This window comes from Bombina bombina, chromosome 3, assembly GCF_027579735.1.
Source record: "Bombina bombina isolate aBomBom1 chromosome 3, aBomBom1.pri, whole genome shotgun sequence".
Taxonomy (NCBI): domain Eukaryota; kingdom Metazoa; phylum Chordata; class Amphibia; order Anura; family Bombinatoridae; genus Bombina; species Bombina bombina.
In genome coordinates this window covers 877,904,816-877,928,958 of record NC_069501.1, presented here as the reverse complement: position 1 = coordinate 877,928,958, position 24,143 = coordinate 877,904,816, and the positions used below count along the sequence as shown (strand labels likewise).

The following is a 24,143-nucleotide window of genomic DNA, read 5'->3' as shown; positions in this document are numbered from 1 at the left end:
TCCCGAAACGTTGCTGTTTTATTGTGTCCTGAAATAAAAGAATTTGTCATTTGGAGTGCTGTGGACATTATCATCTTTGTGACTATTTATTATAGGGTTAGTGAGGCGGATTAGGGGTTAATAACTTTATTATTGTAGCGCTCAGGTCCGCTCGGCAGATTAGGGGTTAATAAGTGTAGGCAGGTGGAGGCGACGTTGTGGGGGGCAGATTAGGGGTTAATAAATATAATATAGGGGTCGGCGATGTTAGGGCAGCAGATTAGGGGTACATAAGGATAATGTAAGTAGCGGCGGTTTACGGAGCGGCAGATTAGGGGTTAATAATAATATGCAGGGGTCAGCGATAGCGGGGGCGGCAGAATAGGGGTTAATAAGTGTAAGGTTAGGGGTGTTTAGACTCGGGGTACATGTTAGAGTGTTAGGTGCAGACGTAGGAAGTGTTTCCCCATAGCAAACAATGGGGCTGCGTTAGGAGCTGAACGCGGCTTTTTTGCAGGTGTTAGGTTTTTTTTCAGCTCAAACAGCCCCATTGTTTTCTATGGGGGAATCGTGCACGAGCACGTTTTTGAGGCTGGCCGCTTGCGTAAGCAACTCTGGTATCGAGAGTTGAAGCTGCGTTAAAAATGCTCTACGCTCCTTTTTTGGAGCCTAACGCAGCCTTTATGTGGACTCTCAATACCAGAGTTATTTTTATGGTGCGGCCAGAAAAAAGCTGGCGTTAGCTACGCGGGTCCTTACCGACAAAACTCTAAATCTAGGCTTTAGATAGTTATAAAAAAAGGTTTAGTTATACATAGTAAAATAACTTTGCAATACAATTTTATCATTTATTTGACCCCCCTTCTTTCCTTACATCGAGAATTTTCTAGTCCTGAAAACTGAAAGAGCATGTTATCTTTTAGAAGCCTAGCATTGCCACATATATACGTCCCTACTCTTCACTTTATCTTATCTTTTTTGCTGATTAAAAAAAATAAAGATTTGGATAACATAAAGTCAATGAGTACCCCTGTTTTCACATGATGCAAGTCTGCATTGGCTCAGCCAAATAAGGAAAGTGGTGACTGGAGTTTAGCAATTGAAAAGGGACTGCAGCAAACAAGGTTCTAATAATGTTCTAATAATGTTCATGATCTGCTGATATGAAATTATCTATTGGATGATTGCATGAAATGTCATTACATCGTGCATACTGTCCCTTCAACTCTGAAAATCGTGGGGGGTTTAAGTTCAGAGAAGTGAAATTGCACACTTCAGACTTCACACGCCTAGTTCTGCTACATATCTGTCAATAGTTTACTTGAGAGGTGATAAGATTCTGCAATACAATAAGTGCCGGACTGGGAATGGAAAGCAACCATGACAGACTGACAGACCATGCAAAATGAAAAAATAGGCTTGTTCTGAGTCTATGGGGTCAATTTATTATTGGCCGAATTGGGCCAATTCACCCTGTTTCCGTGTGAGCCTTTAGGCTCGCCGGAAACAGGAGTTAAGAAGCAGCGGTCATTAGACCGCTGTTCCTTAACTCATAAGCCACCTCTGCGGCGGCGAACAGCAATCTGCCCGATCCTATACGATCTGGCTGATTGACACCCCCTGCTAGCGGCCAATTGGCCACAAAACTGCAGGGGGCGGTATTGCACAACCAGTTCACTAGAACTGCTTGTGCAATGCTGAATACGGGCACCGTATGCTGTCCGCATTCAGCGATGTCTGGCGGACATGTTACGCTAAAGGATATCATGTCCACCAGACTTTAATAAATTAACCCTTATGACTCTTCTTCCAAATGAAAATATAAAAAATTCTGAGAATGTAAGCTATATTTTTATTTAATATTTTGGAAATTAAATCATTTTAGGTAAAGATTTTCAATGATTCCGCATACTGCAAATATCAAGAACTTTGTAAGGAACATTGTTTGCATATAAAGCTTGTTTGTGAAGACATTTCACAAGCACAACAATGTAGCAAAGTAATAATTTTCTATTTGGAATGCAAAATAATTTGTCACATTTAGCCAATGTGTAGTGTTAGTTTAGTGGCATTGGAATATCATAATTATGACTTTCATATTTTAATACAACCATTAAAGTATCTTAAGGAACATTTATTAGAATGTTGCATTAGGAAGTAACAAAATATGAATCACAGAATTAATTGAAATGCTCATGGAATGGGTACTGAAATATTGTGTATTTTAAGTGACAGTTCCAAGACATATGTGTCATTATGATCTATTTGAAAGTCCTACAATGTGTCAGGGAGAGGGGACATTGTCTAAGGGGGTGTGCGCTATACAATGCAATATTTTCAAATGAAAGGCTCTAGGGATGTGTTTCTGAATAACATTTTTCCCAGAATTCAATGTATATAACAGGCTCAGAAGCATATCCGGTTGCATTACACCTGCCACAAGAGATATAACAGTAAGTACAAAGCTTTTTCCCTGTAAGTTATGTGCCTCTATTGTGTGTTAGTTTGAAACAGTTGTCTGAGTATTTGTGAGTTTGGAGCTGTGCATGTATCTGTATGATTTTAGTTAAGATATATATATATATATATATATATATATATCCTATAAAGTATAAGCTTAATTTATTTGTAGAATAGCACTATTCTTATCCCAGGCATTCTTGAAGTTCTCCACAGTATTTCACTTTATATTCTCTAATGGAACTTTATTCTATGAATCAGACACCCTTTCTGTGAAGAAGTCTGTCTGCAGATTATTACAAATTTTTACTGAGAACTGGTAACAACAGCTTAATGATTCTATACCATCTTGTTACTTTAACTGAATAACAATTTGAGCAGTATAAAAAGGGGATGGAGCAACAATACAGGGATTTTGTCTGGTACTTGCAAGCAAAAAGTTTTGGCTAAAACAAAATATTGCATATGACAGCATGCACAGTTTTAAAATATATATCTGATTTATAAGCATTAGGATGATTGACAGGTAAGCAAGTGTGCTGTGTGTAGGCACCAGTCAGCTCCAGTTCAGATCAGCTCTGAGAATGTGCAAAAGTTGCTGGTCTTGGAGTATACACCAATTTTCATATAATTGCATGTAAAACACACTACTATAAAGAAACATATGTGCAAATACTGATCTAAAAATCCAGTATAAAACCTTTTAAAAACATACTTGGAAGTTCCCAGCTTAGCACTGTGTTGATGAGGTTAGGCTGGGACACCCAGTGAAAGAGTCTGAGAGTGCAGAAAGAGCAGACACCCCCTCCCATGTATATGAAAGGAACCATTAAACAAACAGGAGCAAGCTGGGGTCTGTAGACTTGAGTCTACGGGGCCTATTTAACAAAGATCTGTCGGACCTGATCCGACAGTGCGGATCAGGTCCGACAGACCTCGCTGAATGCAGAAAGCAATACGCTCTCCGTATTCAGCATTGCACCAGCAGCTCTTGTGCTCTGCAGATTTGCGGCCAATCGGCCACCAGCAGGGGGGTGTGAATCAACCCGATCATACTCGATTGGGTTGAATTGCGGCAATGTCTGTCCGCCTGCTCAGAGCAGGCGGACAGGTTATGGAGCAACAGTCTTTAGACCAATGCTTCATAATTGGTGTTTCTGGCGAGCCTGAAGGCTTGCCAGAAACACAGGGCTTCAGGCTCCGTACAGAGCTTGATAGATATGCCCCTACATCTGATACTGTGTTACTTGGTTAGGAGTCTGAAAATCAGCACAATGTTATTAATAAAAATAAGCAAAACTATAAATTGTTACAAAAACACTCCCAGATGGGTTTTATAAATGGATCATCTATAAAACATTTATGCAAAAAAAAATAATCTAGAGTACAGTGTCCCTATAATAAAAAGGACCATTTTTAAACTGTTTTACATTGCAAAAAGTGTTAAAAGCTTATGCTGAGGCTCTTATACCTCTTTAATGTCTCTCTTCTATGTCTCTTTCAATTTCCTCTGTTATATTTATTACTGAATTAATTTTCTTTTCAATCTGTTACCGTTTAAAGGGACATAAAAGTGCAAAGAAAATGCTACAATTTGTTAGAGCATTTCATTACTGCATTATTGCCTGCATATGACCATGTTTAACCTCTTCAAAGGGATTAAACACATAGTTAAAATAAGCCATCAATCAGCAGTTAGCTCCCAGTGGTGCATTGTTGCTCTTGAACCTTTCTAGCTATACTTTTCAACAAATAATACCAAGAATAGGAAGTTAAAGGGATATTAAACCCAAAAATGTTTTGCTGATTGGTGGTTACATTTAGCAAACGCTACCCAGGTGCTGAACCAAAAATGATCCGCTCCTAAGCTTACATTCCTATTTTTAAAATAAAGATACTTAGAGAACGAAGAAAAATTGATGATAGCAGTAAATTAGTAGGTTCCTTAAAACTCCATGCTCTGTCTGAATCATGAAATAAAAAAATTGGGTTTCATGTCCCTTTAATTTTACAACAGATGGTGATTCATTGTGACTTATCTACACGTAAGACACTGTTCTCATTCTCTTTCTCATGCAGTGTCAATACCTAGCATGTTTCTGTTACTTCACCTTAGGTAGGAATGGAAATATCTTGTTCATCCACCATCAGGTAGCTGCACACACTCAGCGTGACCCCACTAGATACTTTATTAAACATTTATCTGCTTTGCTTGCTTTAGGAAAATCAGGAAGATCCCTCTAAAGCTCAGCAAACCACAGGTTGCTTCAGCTGATGTATTAAAGGGACATGAAACCCACATTTCTTTCTTTCATAATTTGGATAAAACATGCACAAGTTAAACAACTTTCCAATGTACTTCTATTATTGAATTTGCTTCATTCACTTGGTATCCTTTGTTGTCAGAGCACATTTACTCTTTGGTGCTAGCTGAACACATCAGGTGAGTCAATGACAAAAGGCATATATGTGCAGCCAGCCACCAATTAGCAGCCAACTTCCATTAATGCATTGTTGCTTCTGAGCCTACCTAGGTATGCTTTTAAAAAAAGAATAACAAGAGAAAAAGCAAGTTGTAACGTTTTGTTTTTAAAAAAAATATTGCATGCATTATCAGAATCATGGAATTTTAATTTTGACTTTATTGTCCCTTTAAGTACATATAAAATTACACCGGAATGTGAGATCATCATCTATTACTTTTACACATATGTATCTGGGTATCTAAATGGTCAAAATATTAGTCTAATACAAGCTTTGTGAATGTGTTTTTACCTGTTCAGACTAAAGTATTTATTTTTGTTACCACATAAGCAGAATTGATTCCGTGTTTGTCCCATTGCTACAAATCCATCAGCAATAATGACACAAAAGCCTAAGCTGTGGATGTGGCAACAGCAAATCCCAGTATCAGTGACCAATACCATGTCATTTCTGCAGTGATTGTTATCAAGCTCTAAATCCGTTTTAAAAACATAATGTCATTACTTTGCATTTTTTTGTGTAGTGCACTTAGTAATAACACCACATGTTCACAATAGCACTTAGTAATTTTCTGCAAAATTGGTATTTGAATCATGAACCACTCCTGGTCTTTCTAGTTGTTTTTACAAACAAGTTCTTTTCCTCTTTTTGTGCTTCTCACGAACATGCAGAAGCAGTGAGGCAGTCGGACTGCAAGGTGGAGTTGAATGTAGAGTAAATTGACACTTGCACTCACTGAAGGGGAAGGGCTTGAAATGCTGTTGAAAAAAAGGCAAGAAATCTCTGCGTTTACGCCTACATCCATGCTCCTGGCAATCTGACTAATAGTAATCTGAGCTAACAAGAAAGACTAGAAAGAAAGGAATGAGAGCAAAAGACATTGCATCTGGAGCTCTGAGGAAGTTCAGCTCACAAATATGTTTATTTGCAGCAAAACGGCTTGCAAGTGGTTAAATGTGCCAGAATAAAATTATATTAGCTGAGCTAATAGAGCTCTGTAATTTAATTTAGAATTTTTTTTTTATTATTATTACTGGGTGGCCTTTTCTGCATGTTGTTTGGAAATGTACAGTGAAATCCTCATTCTTCATCCCCTGTTATAATTACATGCATCTGGGGCCAAAGAGTATGTTGGAGCATGCAGAAAGACTACATTCTGAATAAGAATGTGCTTACTTGTTAAAGGATTTGCTCTAAAAGACGCCAGATATTAGTCACTGTAACTAATAGTTATTAGTTTTGAATGAAGAAATAGCTGGGGTTCGTTCTTCACAGGTAAGAGACTTCTCTCTTGTAATGCACTAACGTAGAAGTAAAATGCAGAATTGTATGTTCTAGTTATGACTTCATTAATTTATATGGTCTAGTTATTGAGACTTTATTTATACAATGTGATTGATGTTTGCATTAAGTTAATGTCATTGATCTACTTTTGCTTAATTGCTGTACTTTGCTAATGCTTAAACTATCAATTGCTCATTTGTTAAATTTAAAGAGAATAATTGTAGAATAAAAAAGTAGGTAACGTACTATATACAGATTATTTTGTATTGTAATTGAATGATTTAAAGAATACATTGCAGTTTATAACATTTAAATTTTGACATTTTGACAGTAGATACCGCAGTTTCAAAGTATAAAATAAAAAGCTAAATTAACAGGTAAACTATCATGCAGCAACACAATTTCTTAGTCCCAAGAAATTATGCAGTTTGCCAATTAAAAGATAAACGATGAAAGCTTTGATTAAAAAATCCTCAGAATCTAACACTTGGCTTTAAAAGCATTTAGCTGAATGAGTGCTGTAGGACAAATTCTAATGACAACTTCTATAAAAAACATATGCAATATAATTAATTATATATGTTTGGCTCAAGTTTAAAGCATACCCTGTCCCTCCACGAAGTATATTGAGGAACTGCTTATTGAGTATATTTTGCGTGTGTTTTTGTTAATTGTTTAGCTTTTTATTATCCTCTAGTGTTTTATTCTTTTGCCAGAGTTAAAACAAAAATGGCAAAGAATGCATTTGCATGGGATAAGCTGCATGGCTACAGATAACTCTCTTTTATGTTTTGCATAAATATTTTGGTTACATATTATCAACCCATTATGAAACAACTAAAATATCTAAAATATATCATCTGTAGTTTGTTTATTATTAATATAATAAATGTGTAGTCATGGCTACAAATTAAAAAACATTGTAAGAACTTGAATGTTCTGCAGAAGGAGGAAACAAAGTATACAAATGACTTATGGTTAATCTTTTGCTAAAAATATATCTAAAAAAAGTTTTTTGTTTTTTTATAATTTTCATTTATTACTGAATATTTTCTACATTAATTATAAGTAGGTAACATTCAAACATCAGATTTTAGTGAGCCTGGATACCCATAATAGCAGGGTTTTTTCCTTTTCAATAACCAGGTACTTAAGTCTGTCCTGTTAAAACATGACCCTGCTCTTTGTTTTGGCAGGAACTAAAATGTCAACAGCATTAGTAAATACATTAATAAGTGCACACCATGCTGCTGGCTTAGGATAGCTTGAGATATTTATATGTTTACAGTGAATCTGAAATACATATTGAACACACACATAACACACACTCTCTCTTTCTCACACACACAATACACACACACTTTTATGATCATGCAGTATTGTGCTTTATTGCAAGGTACCATTTCAAAAGGGTTCAATATCTATATATTTTTCTAAATAAGCTTTTGCCTTCTTCTGAGACACTCCACCAAACATCTAATGGCAAGGTTGTTTTAGGGTCACACAGTCACCATAGATCAATGTTTCTCATGTCCAGTCCTCAGATACCCTTATTAAATCGTAACAGTTAGGGATGATCAATGGATCATAGACAGGACATTCTTTTAATGTAGCTTATTAGATGTATTTAAGGATTGAGAGTTAAGAAACATTCCTAAATTAATTAAGTCTGTAATAGAGAAAGAAAAGGACATTCCCATTATTATTGTGGACCCTTGCAACCAAAATCATTCTTTTCAACATTTCCCTTGGCCACAGCTTTCATACAGCATTATGCATTCACACCCAGCTGGCAAGATCAGTATGTGTATATTCATTTTATCTATTGGAGAACAGTATAATATTCAAGATGCTGGTACATAGGGACCTCACAATATGTGTATCATTGGGGAGAAATCAGAGTTTTCTCTCATGGAAACATATCAGTACTAGTGGATATTCCTAGAATCCTGACACATTCTATACCACTCCCCATAATGACTGAGACAGTGCAGTTTCCATGTATTTAGAATGTTAGGTTGACATAAAACTTTGCACTAGCCTGGAATATTTGATGATTTGAACAAAAGAAGAAAAAAAACTTGTCCCTGCCCTGTATAGTACCCTCATAATTGAGAGAGTCCAGCCTTCATGGCCATTACCGGGGAACACCACCTCTAACTTTAAAAGTGGTCTCAAAATACAGTCATCCCTGCACACATGAGATTAACCTTGGGATTTTACTAGTGTCTGTATAAAGTATTACTGTTTGTCAGAGTGTGTTTTAATGCATCAGAACGTAGTCAAGGTTAAGTTAGAGGTGCTCTAGCTTACTGATTATATATGTTTTCTCTCTATTGTACGTAGTGCCTATGCTAATGATATAGTTCTTCCCTGGAATACAACTTGCCATTGTATGCTTCTTATATTTCTAGTAATTGTCAAGATAATGTGTCTGCATACATATGCATATGCCCCTTTCTTTCTGTTGTACCTTTTCAAGCTTTGGCAAGTTATTTTAAGAAATTGTTGTTATCATATGCAAATGTGGTGCTTTTAAAATGCTTTATGTATTCACTTTTTTGAAGTCTAAACTGTTTTTCTGCACAGAATAGTGTCTTACACTGTTTTATAGCTGCTTTTGTTTGTACTGTAAACCTGCCATTGTTTGTATTTTGTCTCCTAGGATAAGCAAGGAGGAAGGTAGGAAATTGTAATGACATCAGCATGATGATGTCATGTGGATGCAAGTTGTGGTGTTTCCTAGCTTCCGATGCCTTTAGTCTCAATAGTGTGATGTGATATTCATGCATGCTTTGTTCACAGCCCTTGTTACAATGCATTTTTATGTTAACTAATTTGTATTTTTGGTTGTGGGGATGGGTTGCTGCCAGGGGCATAACTACAAGGTTTAAGGGGTCCCCACTGCGACCAGGCCCAACATTTTAGAGGGCCCACTGATGCTCAAGTAGAATCAAATTTTAGCGTAGTTTGTTAAAGAGATGCAGTTTTTCTAACCACCACTACAGGCCACTAAACTTGTGGTGAGTGAAAAACACAGAAAAAAAAGAAGAAAAAAAAGAAAGTAGTCTATGCCCAAAAAGCAAGCAGTTTGCTGGGGTAAGCGTTTTAGTTTTGTTAAAGGGATACTGAACCCAATTTCTTTCTTCTTTTTTTCATGATTCAGATAGAGCATTCAATTTTAATCAACTTTCTAATTTACTCCTATTATCATTTTCTTTGTTCTCTTGGTATCTTTATTTGAAAAAGCAGGAATGTAAGCTTACAAGTCTACCCATCTTTGGTTCAGCACCTGGGTAGCGCTTGCTGATTGGTTGATAAATGTAGCCACCAATCAGCAAGCGATACCCAGGGTTCTGAACCACAAATAGTACGACTTTTAAGCTTACAGTCCTGCTTTATGAAATAAAGATACCAACAAAGAAAAATGATAATAGGAGTAAAATAGAAAGTTTTTTAAAATTGCATGCTCTATCTGAATCATGAAAGAAATTGTGTTTAGTATCCCTTTAAGTACTTACACCTAGATTTAGAGTTCTGCGTCAGCCGTCAAAAGCAGCGTTAAAGGGTCCTAACGCTGCTTTTTACCGCCCGCTGGTATTTAGAGTCAGCCAGGAAAGGGTCAACCGCTCACTTCCTTACCGTGACTCCAGGCTACCACAGATCCCCTTGCGTCAATTGCGTATCCTATCTTTTCTATGGGATCTGCCTAACGCTGGTATTTGGAGTCTTGGAACAAGTGAGCGGTAGACCCTCTACCGACAAGAACCCTACCAACAAAAAAAGTCAGTAGTTAAGAGCTTTATGGGCTAACGCGGGAATATAAAGCTCCTAACTACTGTGCTACAAAGTACACTAACACCCATAAACTACCTATGTACCCCTAAACCGAGGCCCCCACACATCGCAGCCACTATAATAAAAAAATTTAACCCCTAATCTGCCGACCGGACACCGCCGCAACCTACATTATCCCTATGAACCCCTAATCTGCTGCCCCTAACATCGCCGACACCTATATTATATTTATTAATCCCTAATCTGCCCCCCCCCCACGTCGCCACTACATAACTGCAATTATTAACCCCTAATCTGCCGACCGGATCTCGCCGCCACAATAATAAATGTATTAACCCCTAAACCGCTGCACTCCTGCCTCGCAAACACTATAATAAATTGTATTAACCCCTAATCTGCCCTCCCTAACATCGCCGCCACCTACCTACAATTATTAACCCCTAATCTCCCTCCCGCAACATCGCCACTACTATAATAAATGTATTAACCCCTAAACCTAAGTCTAACCCTAACACCCCCCTAACATAAATATAATTTAAATTAAACGAAATAATATTCCTATAATTAAATAAATTAATCCTATTTAAAACTAAATACTTACCTAGAAAATAAACCCTAATATAGCTACAATATAAATAACAATTACATTGTAGCTATTTTAGGATTTATATTTATTTTACAGGCAACTTTGTATTTATTTTAACCAGGTACAATAGCTATTAAATAGTTAAGAACTATTTAATAGCTACCTAGTTAAAATAAGTACAAAATTACCTGTAAAATAAATCCTAACCTAAGTTACAAATACACCTAACACTACACTATCATTAAATTAATTAAATAAATTACCTACAATTAGCTAAACTAAAATACAATTAAATAAACTAATCTATAATACAAAAAACAAGCACTAAATTACAGAAAATAAAAAAAATTACAAGAAGTTTAAACTAATTACACCTAATCTAAGCCCCCTAATAAAATAAAAAAGCCCCCAAAATAATAAAACGCCCTACCCTATTCTAAATTACAAAAGTAATCAGCACTTTTACCAGCCCTTAAAAGGGCTTTTTGCGGGGCATTGCCCCAAAGTAATCAGCTCTTTTACTTGATCAGGGGGGTGTTAGGGTTAGGGGAGTGTTAGGGTTAGACTTAGGTTTAGGGGTTAATAACTTTATTATAGTAGTGGCGACGTTGCGGACGGGAGATTGGGGTTAATAATTGCAGGTAGGTGGTGGCGATGTTAGGGAGGGCAGATTAGGGGTTAATACAATTTATTATAGTGTTTGCGAGGTGGGAGTACGGCGGTTTAGGGGTTAATACATTTATTATAGTGGCGGCGAGGTCCGGTCAGCAGATTAGGGGTTAATACTTGTAGTTAGGTTGCGGTGACGTTGGGGGGGGGGGCAGATTAGGGGTAATAAATATAATATAGGTGTCGGCGATGTTAGGGGCAGCAGATTAGGGGTTCATAGGGATAATGTAGGTGGTGGCAGTGTCCGGTCGGAAGATTAGGGGTTAATAATAAAATGCAGGTGTCAGCGATAGCGGGGGCAGCAGATTAGGGGTTAATAAGTGTAAGGTCAGGGGTGTTTAGACTCGGGGTTCATGTTAGGGTGTTAGGTGCAGACTTAGAAAGTGTATCCCCATAGGAAACAATGGGGCTGCGTTAGGAGCTTAACGCTTCTTTTTTGCAGGTGTTTTTTTCAGCCCCAACTGCCCCATTGTTTCCTATGGGGATATTGTGCATGAGCACGTTTTGCCAGCTTACCGCTACCGTAAGCAATGCTGGTATTGAGGGTTGAAGTGATGTTAAATTATGCTCAACGCTCCCTTTTCTGAGCCTAACGCAGCCACTCAGACAACTCTAAATACCAGCGTTGTTTAAAAGGTGCGCTGGGAAAAAAAGCAGCGTTAGCTACGCGGGTCTTTACCGACAAAACTCTAAATCTAGGCGTTAGTTTTTCTTAGTGCTTTAGTATTTGTTAGGGGTGTTTGCAAGGTTGTGCTTCAACTCCCTTTTGCTTTCTTTATTTTAAATTCTTAGCTCAGTTTAGGGGCAGTAATTGTGTCTGTATGTGTGTGTATATGTGTACATGTGTACATGTTTATATGTGTGTGCATGTATATGTGCGTGCATGTATGCATGTGTTTGTGTGTGTATGTGTGCATGTGCATGTGTTTGTGTGTGTATGTGTATATGTTTATTTGTGTGTGTAAGTGCATGTGTTTGTGTGTGTGTGCATGTATATGTGCATGTGTATATGTGTGTGTGCATGTATATGTGCGTGCATGTGTTTGTGTGTGTATGTGTGTGTGCATGTGTTTGTGTGTGTATGTGTATATGTTTATTTGTGTGTGTAAGTGCATATGTTTGTGTGTATATATAGTTTAATCACACATACAAATCAATATAAACAAAGTGATATTTTCCTAGAAAATTTGTGTGATGTCCTTAAATCATGTTAGAGAAAGTAACTCTCACAATCAACTCACAATATACTTTTTGATTGGGTAATACCCCAGTGTAAACTGAGATGGTGACAGTTATCGAAAAGTTGGAATATGGGACACATATTTGAATGCAAGGGTACTTAAAGGGACAGTATACACTCATTTTCATATAACTGCATGTAATAGACACTACTATAAAGAATAAGATGCACAGATACTGATATAAAAATCCAGTATAAAACTGTTTAAAAACGTACTTAGAAGCTGTTAGTTTGGCTCTGTTGAAAAGGTAGTTGGAAAGCCCACTGCAAGTGGCAAATAAGACACTCCCCCCTCCCCCTTCTTTTGCATATGAAAAGACCCTTTTTACCAAACAGGAGCAAGCTGGAGAAGGTAGCTGACGGTATTCACATAAAACTTTAAGGCTTGGTTTTGAGTCTGAAAATCAGAGCAAAAGTAAGCAAAACTATACATTTAAAAAAAAACTATACATTTTTAAAAAAACTTTATGGGCTTTATAAATAGATCATCTACAAAACATTTATGCAAAGAAAAATTGAGTGTATAATGTCCCTTTATTAATATGCAGTGACTCTCCAGAATGTGTTAATGTTGTAGGTTGTGACAACACAGAATCTATAATGGTTGTTGGAGTTAGGGGTTGACGCTAGGGGGGTAGATTTACCAAGCTGTGGATGCTGCAATTTACCCCCAATGTTTTCGGCTTGCTGGAAACAAGATTTAAGAAGCAGCGGTCATAAGAACACTGCTCCTTAATTCGTCCACCACCTCTGAGGTGGCGGACTGCAATCATTCCAATCTAATACAATTGGGATAAATGACACCCCTGGGGGCGACATTGCACAAGCATTTCAAAAGAAATGCTTGTGCAATGATAAATGTGCTGTCTGCATTTAACAATGTCAGTGGAAATGATTCGCTATAGCGAATCATGTTCGCCCGCAAGTTGATAAATCAGCCCATAGGAGACAACTCTGTATATCAGGGACAGTTGGACATTTGGAAAGCAAATGCACTCACCAAATCAGATAAGCAGCTACCAGGGTGCTGCGTAGATAGATACAGCAATTTATTATTCCGTTCACTGAAGAATAGGCACTGCACTCACCGGCTTTAGTATGATATAAAACGTTACATTATTTGAACAGTTAAAAACAGCTTAAAGCAGCATTGGGGAACATTCTGCTTTAAGCTGTTTTAAACTGTTCAACTAAATGTGATGTTTTATATCATAATAAAACCGGTGAGTGCAGTGCCTATTCTTCAGTGAATTAAATTGTAATTTGCTGTATCTTTCTACGCAGCACCCTGGTAGCTGCTTATCTGATTTGGTGAGTGCATTTGCTAAATAATTTATTTATATATATATGTCTGGGGAGATTACATAAACCCACGCACCCTTAATTTTTCCCAGTTTGTTTGACTGTGAGCCTGCATTGTGTGGCTGTTTAGGGACCCAGGTTTTGGAAGAGACCTTGACGTGGTACCTGAGTTTGTCCCATTTGGCCAGATGCGGTAACTTACTCTTCCATTGTTACTTTTTATCTTAGTTGTGAGCTTGAAAGTGAGTTCTGGACTTTCTTTGTGTGCTATATTATCGTATTTATTTTTTGTAATTTACCCATTTGGGCCGTGCACCCAGACCTGTCTGGGGTTAACTGCCTGTGGCTCTGTGGACAGTGCAGCTTCCTGAGAGTGCTGTGTCTTGCACCCAGGGCTGTGCATGTTACAGGGTCATGGGATGTGCACCCGGTCCTGCCTGAGAGTGCTGTCCCCTACCGTGTTTTGTATATATATATATATACAAAATTAGGGGGGCCTTGCCACAGACTTTGACCTGGGGCCTAGTGAGTTCTAATTACGGCTATGGTTACTGCTTCACTTTGCACATGTCTATTGAATCAGAGGTTCCTGGCATGCCTACCATTCCTGTAGATGATGTTCAAGTGTAAAAATCTTCAGCTTGGTTGAGATATAAACTTTCTCTACTTTCTTACAGTATTATGTTTTAAAATGCATGCACTTTTTCAAAGTTTCTTTAACCTATGCAAAAGGTTGAACACATAAGCATAGTTTCCATTGCTGTTGTAAACTGTATAAATGGGTGGTAACATCTCCCTAGACTTTAATGGGGATACTTATTTCTACCTGTTTACATAGTTTACAAGAGAAATGAATACTAGGTCATAGTTTAAAAAAAAAGCACCATTAGGCAAAACGTCTGTTAATAAAATTTGTTAATATAAGGACTTTATTAAAAAAACGTGCATTGTATTTTCAAAGTGTGTTTGCTTTAATTTGTGTCACATTTCCTTACATTTTAGTTTTTTTGGGTGGTTTCTTTAACAGTTTTTTATTGTAAGCATTTTTTATTTTTCCTTTTCAGTATTTTTTTCCCCTGTAACTTAAAGGGACAGTATACACTCATTTTCATGTAACTGCATGTAATAGACACTACTATAAAGAATAAGATGCACAGATACTGATATAAAAATCCAGTATAAAATGGTTTAAAAACTTACTTAGAAGCTGTCAGTTTAGCTCTGTTGAAAAGGTAGCTGGAAAGCCCACTGCAAGTGGGAAATAAGACACTCGCCCCTCCCCCTTCTTTTGTATATGAAAAGACCTTTTACACAAACAGGAGCAAGCTGGAGAAGGTAGCTGACGGTATTCAAATAAAACTTTGGGGCTTGGTTAGGAGTCTGAAAATCAGAGCAATGTTATTTAAAAATAAGCAAAACTATACATTTTTTTAAAAAAAAAAAAACTTTATGGGCTTTATAAATAGATCATCTACAAAACATTTATGCAAAGAAAAAATGAGTGTATAATGGACCTTTAATTTTGGTCCTGTAGGTACTTAAATATATAAAAAGATGAAATCTTTAATTGGGCCAAAATGAAAATGATGTATTATGCATGTACAGTTATGTAGTTCTTTTCTCTCCATTGCTTACAGTGCTCGTCAGCAGTGACAATAGAAGCATGTTTGTGTTCTCTATTTATTTTTAAATGGCATTCCAAGACAATATAATAGAAGAGTGAAATAATGCAGGCACGTACATTTTGCTACAACATGTCATAAACAATGCACATTGGACGACAAGCTGTATGTATCAGACTGGCCTTCTTTATTTTTTAAAGGGATTCAATTGGTCAAACAAATTATGCAGTGAATTGACATTTTGCTTGATTTTGAATAAGGTCCTATATAGGTGGTCAGAATAAAACCATTTACAATAAAGGGACATGACTCCAAATAACAAACTAAATATAATCACTGTACTCCAAAAAGAAAAAAAAAACACATTTTTATTGTAATATTTAACTGCTACTGAAATGGAGATAGCTAATAAGCAAATCAAGAGCAAATTACATATATATGCCTCTTAAAGTGATGGTAAACTTTACATGGTTTTAAATCTGGTCTGGAATCTAAGTAATATTTTACAGGGACCTTAACTGATCACTTCTAAGAAAGTTGCGCTATAACTTACTTTTTAATCTAGCCGTGCCATTCCAATACCCCGTTCTGTGGGCGCCCACTTTTTTTTTTTGTAAGCTAAATATGAGTTTGAATGGGCGGCTGGAGCGTAGAGTATTAGAATGACACAGCTTGATAAAAAAGTAAGTTACAGCTCAACTTTATTAGAAGTAATCAGTTAAGGTCTCTGTAAAATATTGTTTAGGTTCCGGACCTGAGTTAAAAACATGTAAAGTTTACTATCACTTTAAGCACTAGATATGTCCTGCAACATAATTTTTTCAGATGTTTTTCCTTGTCAGATCCCTTTAATAAAAGGTAGGATTTATTTTTGTCCTCCATTATGGCATAAAAAAATACCTCAATATTTATATTAGCCCTTTGGCTTTGTTCTGTGAAAAGCAACAGAGTTGTGTTGTGGTCAGCTGTCTTTCTCCAAATACATGTATACATAACTACGCAGAAGATGTGAAGAGAGGATAGTATGACCCACCTTAACAAATAATGTAACCTCAATATACTACACATAATGAGGTAAAAATTCCAAGGTACCCCAAACGAAAACTGTTCCCTATATATACATACTTACAAAATGCTGTAATACATACACAATATATACACAATAAAAAGGCACTTATAAGTTAAACACACTGCATATTTACTTATAATCACATACACGTATCCTGGGTAACCTATGTTCTTATATTCTCTCTGCTTTGACCTTTGGTAATGTAACTGTATTTTATAACCTACAGCTTTTTTATCTGTCAAACAGTGTTTACTTGATACTTGAAGGCTGGTCACATTTGGTGTTCAGAAGTTGTAAACTGCCATCGATCATGAAGAAACTTTAGAGTCATTTAGGGAGAAATTGTGCTGGACAGTTTACTGCCTACTATTCCTTATGTTTCTAATTTAGAATTAAGGTACTCAAAGTGTATTAATGAAAGTTTCTCCTTTCAAAATACAGCTAATGGAAACATTTTTTTCACGTGTATATTTCAGTGTATAACAGAAAAAAAAGGTTAGGTAACCATACTTCAAATCAGCAAAAAGTCTGAGCTAAGGTTTTCCAAACTCAATAAAATAACAGCTATTTCCCAGGCATACGCATAAAGAAAATGCTGTAATATTTACACAATGTATACTTCAAAATCAAGGTCCTAACCAGTTACACACAGTCTCCACATTTGCCTATTAGAGGGAAGTAGTTGCCAATGAGGGACAAAAATGTCAAAATACAATTTTTATGATTCAAATAAAGAATGCCGTTTTAAATCATTTTCCAATTTACAGTTTCTCAAAAGTACTTTGTTCTCTCAGTATTTTTTGTTAAATAACATACCTAAGTGGACTTGGGAGCGTGCATGTGTCCTAAGCGCTATATGGCAGGAACATTGTAACTAGGGGCATAAATAGACTTTACTGAGCCACTGGGCAAAGGCTGTGATGGGATCCTTAATTCTGCAGTGGATGTTTACAAACAGCATAAGCTAAACTGTAGCTACAAAGGAGCAATAGGATCTTTTTATTTGTGACTGTGAGTCATCCTTCCACTTTAGTCCATGCCAGATTATATGCACTTCCTGTACAAATATGGTGACGTATTTATTTGTGACCATCTTGGAAATCCTGCTATCATATTTTTAAAGGCAAATCCAAACACTTTCCCTATACTGTGAATCCTGTTTTTCAGGGGGCACCCAGAGGGGACATATGGGAAACAGATAGAACCTGGGAGCAACACCACTACTGATTATCAGACCAAATGGATTCTCTAGAGGTACAGACCTGGGGGCCAATATATCAAGGGCAGAATGGCCCCTGATGCTCCTGTTTCCGTGCAAACCTTTTGGCTTGCCGGAAATAGCAGTTATGAAACAGCGGTATTGAGACTGCTGATCCTTAACTAGTCCGCTGCCTCTGAGGCTGCGGACATCAATCCCCCCAATCCTATACGATCGGATTGATTGACACCCTATGCTAGCGGACGATTGTCCGCGAATCTGCATGGGGCGGTATTGCACAAGCAGTTCACCAGAACACATGGGTACCAATAGTTTGCTCAAATAAAGCTATCTCAATAAATAGTTAGCCTTGTCAGTACCCATTGTGGGCTAGATTACGAGTGGAGAACAAACATTTGCACCCGAGTGATGAGGTTTATCATGAGGGTTTGCGCTTGTTGAGCTTACTGCTGGTATTACGAGTTGAAAGTTAACACAATAACTTGAGCGCAATCACAATTTACTTAGCTATGGTTAACTGTTTCACGAAACATAAAAGTGTTACAAAACACATCAAAAATACATTACAAAGTATAAATACACTCACAATAACACTATCTAATAATAATTATTAATAAAAAATATTGCACACAAAAATTATAAAGGCTCAAAGACATGCATACATATACATGTCTAAATATGTATATATATATTTAGAACTGAAAATAGCAATAGGGAGAGAAACTATATTCTTCAAAAACACCTAGTAAATAGTGTTTATAAATTTGAAAAAACTAACAGAATTTTATACCTAGCCAGTGTTTAGCTGAACATAGGCCTGGTGCAGACCCCAAAATAAATTATATAGATTCAGTATATTTTTATAGAAGAAAAATATATATACATAGCAGAGCTGTATGAGAATACTATGTGTAAAGAAGGGGAATACAGCACTCAGCACAAAATACTCCTAATTGATCTGATATGCAGATTAAAGGCTGAAACATTAGTATCCAGACACAAAAAAAACATCTGACACACCTCGGTTAACTCAAAAAGCCATGATATTTATTCCTAATAGAAACAAAGCTAGCATGCAATTGTCATAGCACATGTGGGGCCCCACTAAAGTGGATAAATAGACCACAGTATGTATGTGTATACAGATTACCGTAGGACAATATGAGCCACAAAATAACAGAGATACATAGATACAAAGGTTAGCGGATAATGTCAACAAATAGTGACTGAGAACACTGAAAGATATATCAATCTTGTTATGTAAAGTCCTGATAAAAGACTTGATGTAGTATATTGCTTAGAGTCTCTAAGTCACTGATAAGGCATTAAACACTGCTGGTCGAAACTGACATTATCGAGGTAAGAGCGTCCTCAAATATCATTTCGCCTGATATCTCCAATCTCAGCAATTTTCAGCTCCTTATCCTTGAGCAGCACATGTAATTGTAACAAATGTATACGACCTTGTTTGTTGCAGCGTGATCCGGGTATGCTGGGCAAAGAGGCATTCAGGTAAGTGGACCGGGATTCCTCCTCTGACGTCCTTTCACTCCCAACAGGTAACGGTCTGTATCTTTGCTCCAGAGAACACAGGTCAGACTTGAAACTCCGTATGTCGGTAAGCTGATTTCTTACGCCTCTGCCACAGAAACTTTTCCGGCTCCTTTCGAAAATGCACCCGCCAATCTTTACAGGTGCATCTACTGCTGCTTCAATATGATTAGGTCGACGCGCGTTTCGCCCCACAATGCTGTGCGGTCGGGGCCTCGTCAGGACTGTCGATCAGGAATGGAACTTGCTGCTTTTATTGATTGCTCACCTGCCAGTATAGAGAGGTGTGTTTATACCAGCCCATTATCTTTGTTAAAGGTGTGACCCCTAGTTTTAAGAAAAGCTGTTCGTTTACCCTTCTACTTCACTTTAATATTTACCTATAAAGAACATCAACAGGCACAGGGTTGATATAGATAAAAATACAGTGTGATATATCTCTGGCGGTTAAGCAAGGTTAGTAGCAAGTTAGGAAAGAAACAAAAAATCACGGCATTTAGAAGAAAACCGAAGTGTGCAGAGCTTGAAGCAAACTATGTCAAAAGGACACACAAAGTGAAACTAATTATTTTCCTGTGTATCTAGACAAAAGGTCTAGAGTGAATTAATGATTAGACTATACAAAGTGTTAGAAAAATAATAGCGACTTGTTCGCATTATGCCTTAATTTAAGGAGTACCATTGTTACCACTTATAGTACTTAAATCCTATGGATTGGCTGAGATGCAGCTTGTAAGCTAAGGAAATTCCTTTCCACCTTGATTATTCCATAGATATTAGTTATATAAATGATAAGGATTGTGAATAAAATAGTATGAAGAAGTAATTATGTATTTAGCTATATAATGCTATCTGTATTCGCTAGGAAAACTATTTTAGTTTAAGAAGGATCCATATTCTATTCTCTCATTCAGGCCAAGAGGGGACACTGTCTGAAGCACATATGTCCATCTTGCTTCTTTTTTAAGAAGACAAGCATTATTGTCCCCACCTCTACCATTCATGATTCCCTGATCAATTGCTACAAACTTTAAGGAGGAAGTATTACTATTGTGGACATCTTTGAAATGTCGTGCTACACTAGTGTCTCTCTCATAAAGGATATCATCCCGGTGCTCCTGTATCCTGTCCTTGAACATGCGTTTGGTTTTACCTACATAGAACAGGGGACAGGAGCAGCTCAGGAGATATACCACACCAACGGTGTTACAATTAGAGAAGCATCTAATGTCAAAATGTTTCCCAGTATTTGCTGAAAATGTTTTACATTTGCGCATATAGGGACAGTATACGCAATGCCCACAGGGAAAGTTACCTTTTACTTGTTGGTGTCTATTCAACCAACATTTATCTGGTTCTGACCTCACAAATCTACTTTTGACTAACTTATCCTTTAAGTTATAAGATTTCTTTGCAGTCAAAAGAGGTTTACTTCCAACTTTTTCTACAATTTTGTCATCAAGGGAAAGTAAATGCCAGTTGTGTGACAAAATCTCTCTTATATTTTGCCATTTGCAGTTGTAAGTGTTTATGAATCTAATATAGTTTTCATTCTTAACATTTTTCCTGCAATACAGCAGATCGTTTCGCTTAAGTTTTCTTACTTTGTTTAAAGTCGATTTTATCAAATTATGTGAATATCCTCTATCTATAAAATTTTTACACATAATCTCTGCATGGTATTCAAATTTTATTTTTGAGGAACAATTCCTCTTTAGTCTTAGCAATTAAGACAACTGTATAGTTCTTATTCCAAAGCCCCCTAAATAATTAAGTTTTTTTTTTTAAATTAAAACAAAAAACATTAAAACAAAAAATACAGCTTCCCTATTTGTAGGCTTTCAGAGATTTCTAATATGTTCTATGGAAAGCAGCTTGAACCTTATATGAAACTTGAGTTTCAGCTTCTTATCTTCTGGATTCTGTGCAAACTTTATTTTTATACCAGTGTGTACATTATATAACATTTCTGTATTGGATATACACTGCATGGTTACCTATGGTGATGAACACTGTAATAAATAGGTTTTATTTTTTTTACACAATACCTACTATTAAAGTTAACAAACTTGCAAACTGGTTTTGCTTTCTATTGCATTTTGTAACTTGCCCAGGAGTTTGTCCAGCATTCTGAAAATACATCCTGAGGTATAAGTTTGTTTTAAATGGGTGTCTGTTAAAGTGGAAATCAAAAAAGAGGTCTTTGGGGTAGATTTATCATAGTGCTAGCGGACATGATACAATATAGCGTATCATGTCCGCTGCACATCGATAAATGCCGACAGCATACACTGTCAGTATTTATCATTGCACCAGCAGTTCTTGTGAACTGCTGGTGCAATGCCGCCCCCTGCAGATTTTCGACCAATCAGCTGCTAGCAGGGGGTTTCAATCAGCGCAATTGCATTTGATCGTGTTGATCGCTGTCTACGGCCTCAGAGCAGGTGGACAAGTTATGGAGCAGCGGTCTTTAGACTGCTGCTTCATAACTTCTGTTTCCGGCGAGCCTGAAGGCTTGCGCGAAAACAGGTTCATCAAGCTCCATACGGAGCTTGATAAATCGTCCCTGTTGTCTTATTTAGACGTTTGTTTGTATATTGTTATTGTGGCATCTGAGTCTCCTTCAATTTACTATATAAAATAATGAGTCTAACTTAGGGAACTAGTTTTAATGAATCTCTTGCAGTTTACAAAAAAAAACCAATATTTTTTATTATATGCATATCTTGTGCACTTTACATTGGGTACTTTTGGATGGTTTAGATTTGGTGGGCCTGTGAGAATCATGATTTTCTCTGGCCAGTATCTACTTATTATTCTGCTACAAAGTGTTCTTTAATTATTTTATATTTATGTTGGCAGTTATGAGTTAATTATAATGAAACATGTTATAAAGCAAACAAAACTGTTAAAAATAAAGGCGGTTGGATCTCCATAAATGCATTGTGACAATAAACTGTAATTACCTTGAAAAGTAAACACTGGTATGACCTGTCAATATTTGCCCACAGTAAAGAGAATGATTTAATGAAGGTACACAATGAAAAGACACACATAAGCTCTCATAGACACAAACAATCATTTACCTTTTACTGTTCACACTTCATATTTATGAAAGTCCAGCCGCTTTCACTTTAAACATTTTCAGTATAGGAGTTCTCCAAGTGATTTGGACAAAGTCCTAAAAGTAAGACATATTTACCTTTCCCACGTTTTACTTTTGCATGCTAACTGATGCATGCAAAAAAACAATCGCCTAGATTACAAGTCTTGCATTAGCCTTAAAAAGCAGCATTGAGGGGTCTCAACGCTGCTTTTTAACGCCCGCTGGTATTACGAGTCTGGCAGGTACGGGTGTACCGCTCACTTTTTCTTCGCGACTCGAGCATACTGCAAATCCCCTTACGTCAATTGCGTATTCTATCTTTTTAATGGGATTTTCCTAACGTTGGAATTACGAGTCTTGGAGAAAGTGAGCGGTACACCCTCTCCTGTCAAGACCCCTAACACATTTAAAAGTCAGTAGTTAAGAGTTTTATGGGCTAACGCTGTAACATAAAACTCTTAACTAAAGTGCTGAAAAGTACACTAACACCCATAAACTACCTATTAACCCCTAAACTGAGGCCCTCCCCCCACATTGCAAACACTTAACTAAAGTTTTTAACCCCTAATCTGCCGACCGGACATCGCCGCCACTAAATTAAATGTATTAACCCCTAAACCGCCGCCCCTAAACCGCCGCACTCCTGCCTCACAAACACTAGTTAAATTTTATTAACCCCTAATCTGCCATCCCTAACTTCGCCGACACCTACCTACATTTATTAACCCCTAATCTGCCGCTCACAACGTCGCCGACACTTTACTAAATTTATTAACCCCTAAACCTAAGTCTTAAAATAACCTTAACTTAAATATAATTTAAATAAAACGAAATAAAACTACTACAATTAACTAAATTATTCCTATTTAAAACTAAATACTTACCTATAAAATAAACCCTAAGATAGCTAAAATATAACTAATAGATACATTGTAGCTATCTTAGGGTTTATTTTTATTTTACATGCAAGTTTGTATTTATTTTAACTAGGTACAATAGTTATTAAAATAGTTATTAACTATTTAATAACTACCTAGCTAAAATAAATACAAATTTACCAGTAAAATAAAACCTAAACTAAGTTACAATTACACCTAACTCTACACTATAATTAAATTAATTCCCTAAACTAAGTACAATTAAATACAATTAAATAAAATAAACTAAATTACGGAAAAACCCCCCACTAAATTACAAAAAATAAAAAAATAATTACAAGAATTTTAAACTAATTAAACCTACTCTAATCCCCCTAATAAAATAAAAAAGCCCCCAAAATAATAAAATTCCCTACCCTATACTAAATTACAAATAGCCCTTAAAAGGGCCTTTTGCGGGGCATTGCCCCAAAGTAATCAGCTCTTTTACCTGCAAAAAAAAATACAATCCCCCCCAACATTAAAACCCACCACCCACATACCCAACCCTACTCTAAAACCCACCCAATCCCCCCTTAATAAAACCTAACAGCAACCCCTTGAAGATCACCCTACCTTGAGACGTCTTCACCCAGCCGGGCGCAAATGGACCTCCAGAGGGGCAGAAGTCTTCATCCGATCCGGGCAGAAGAGGGCATCCAGACGGGCAAAAGTCTTCATCCAGCCGGCATCTTCTATCTTCATCCAACCGGAGCGGAGCGGGTCCATCTTGAAGCCAGCCGACGCGGAGCATCCTCTTCTTCCGACGACTCCCGACGAATGAAGGTTCCTTTAAATGACGTCATCCAAGATGGCATCCCTTGAATTCCGATTGGATGATAGGATTCTATCAGCCA

General features: G+C 36.9%; 1 protein-coding gene across 2 annotated transcripts in view; it reads left to right on the top strand.

Annotated features, from left to right (window-relative positions):
• The first annotated feature begins 5,798 nt into the window (after window positions 1–5,798).
• Window positions 5,799–24,143, top strand: part of SLITRK6 (SLIT and NTRK like family member 6) — an 87,942-nt gene continuing 69,597 nt past the window's right edge. Inside the window, exon 1 of one of the 2 annotated variants that reach the window (XM_053707846.1) lies at window positions 5,799–6,198. The gene's annotated coding sequence lies outside the window, so the exon portion shown is untranslated. Of the gene's footprint in view, window positions 6,199–15,555; window positions 15,590–24,143 lie in introns of those variants that run through there. The other variant, XM_053707847.1, reaches the window with a different exon arrangement.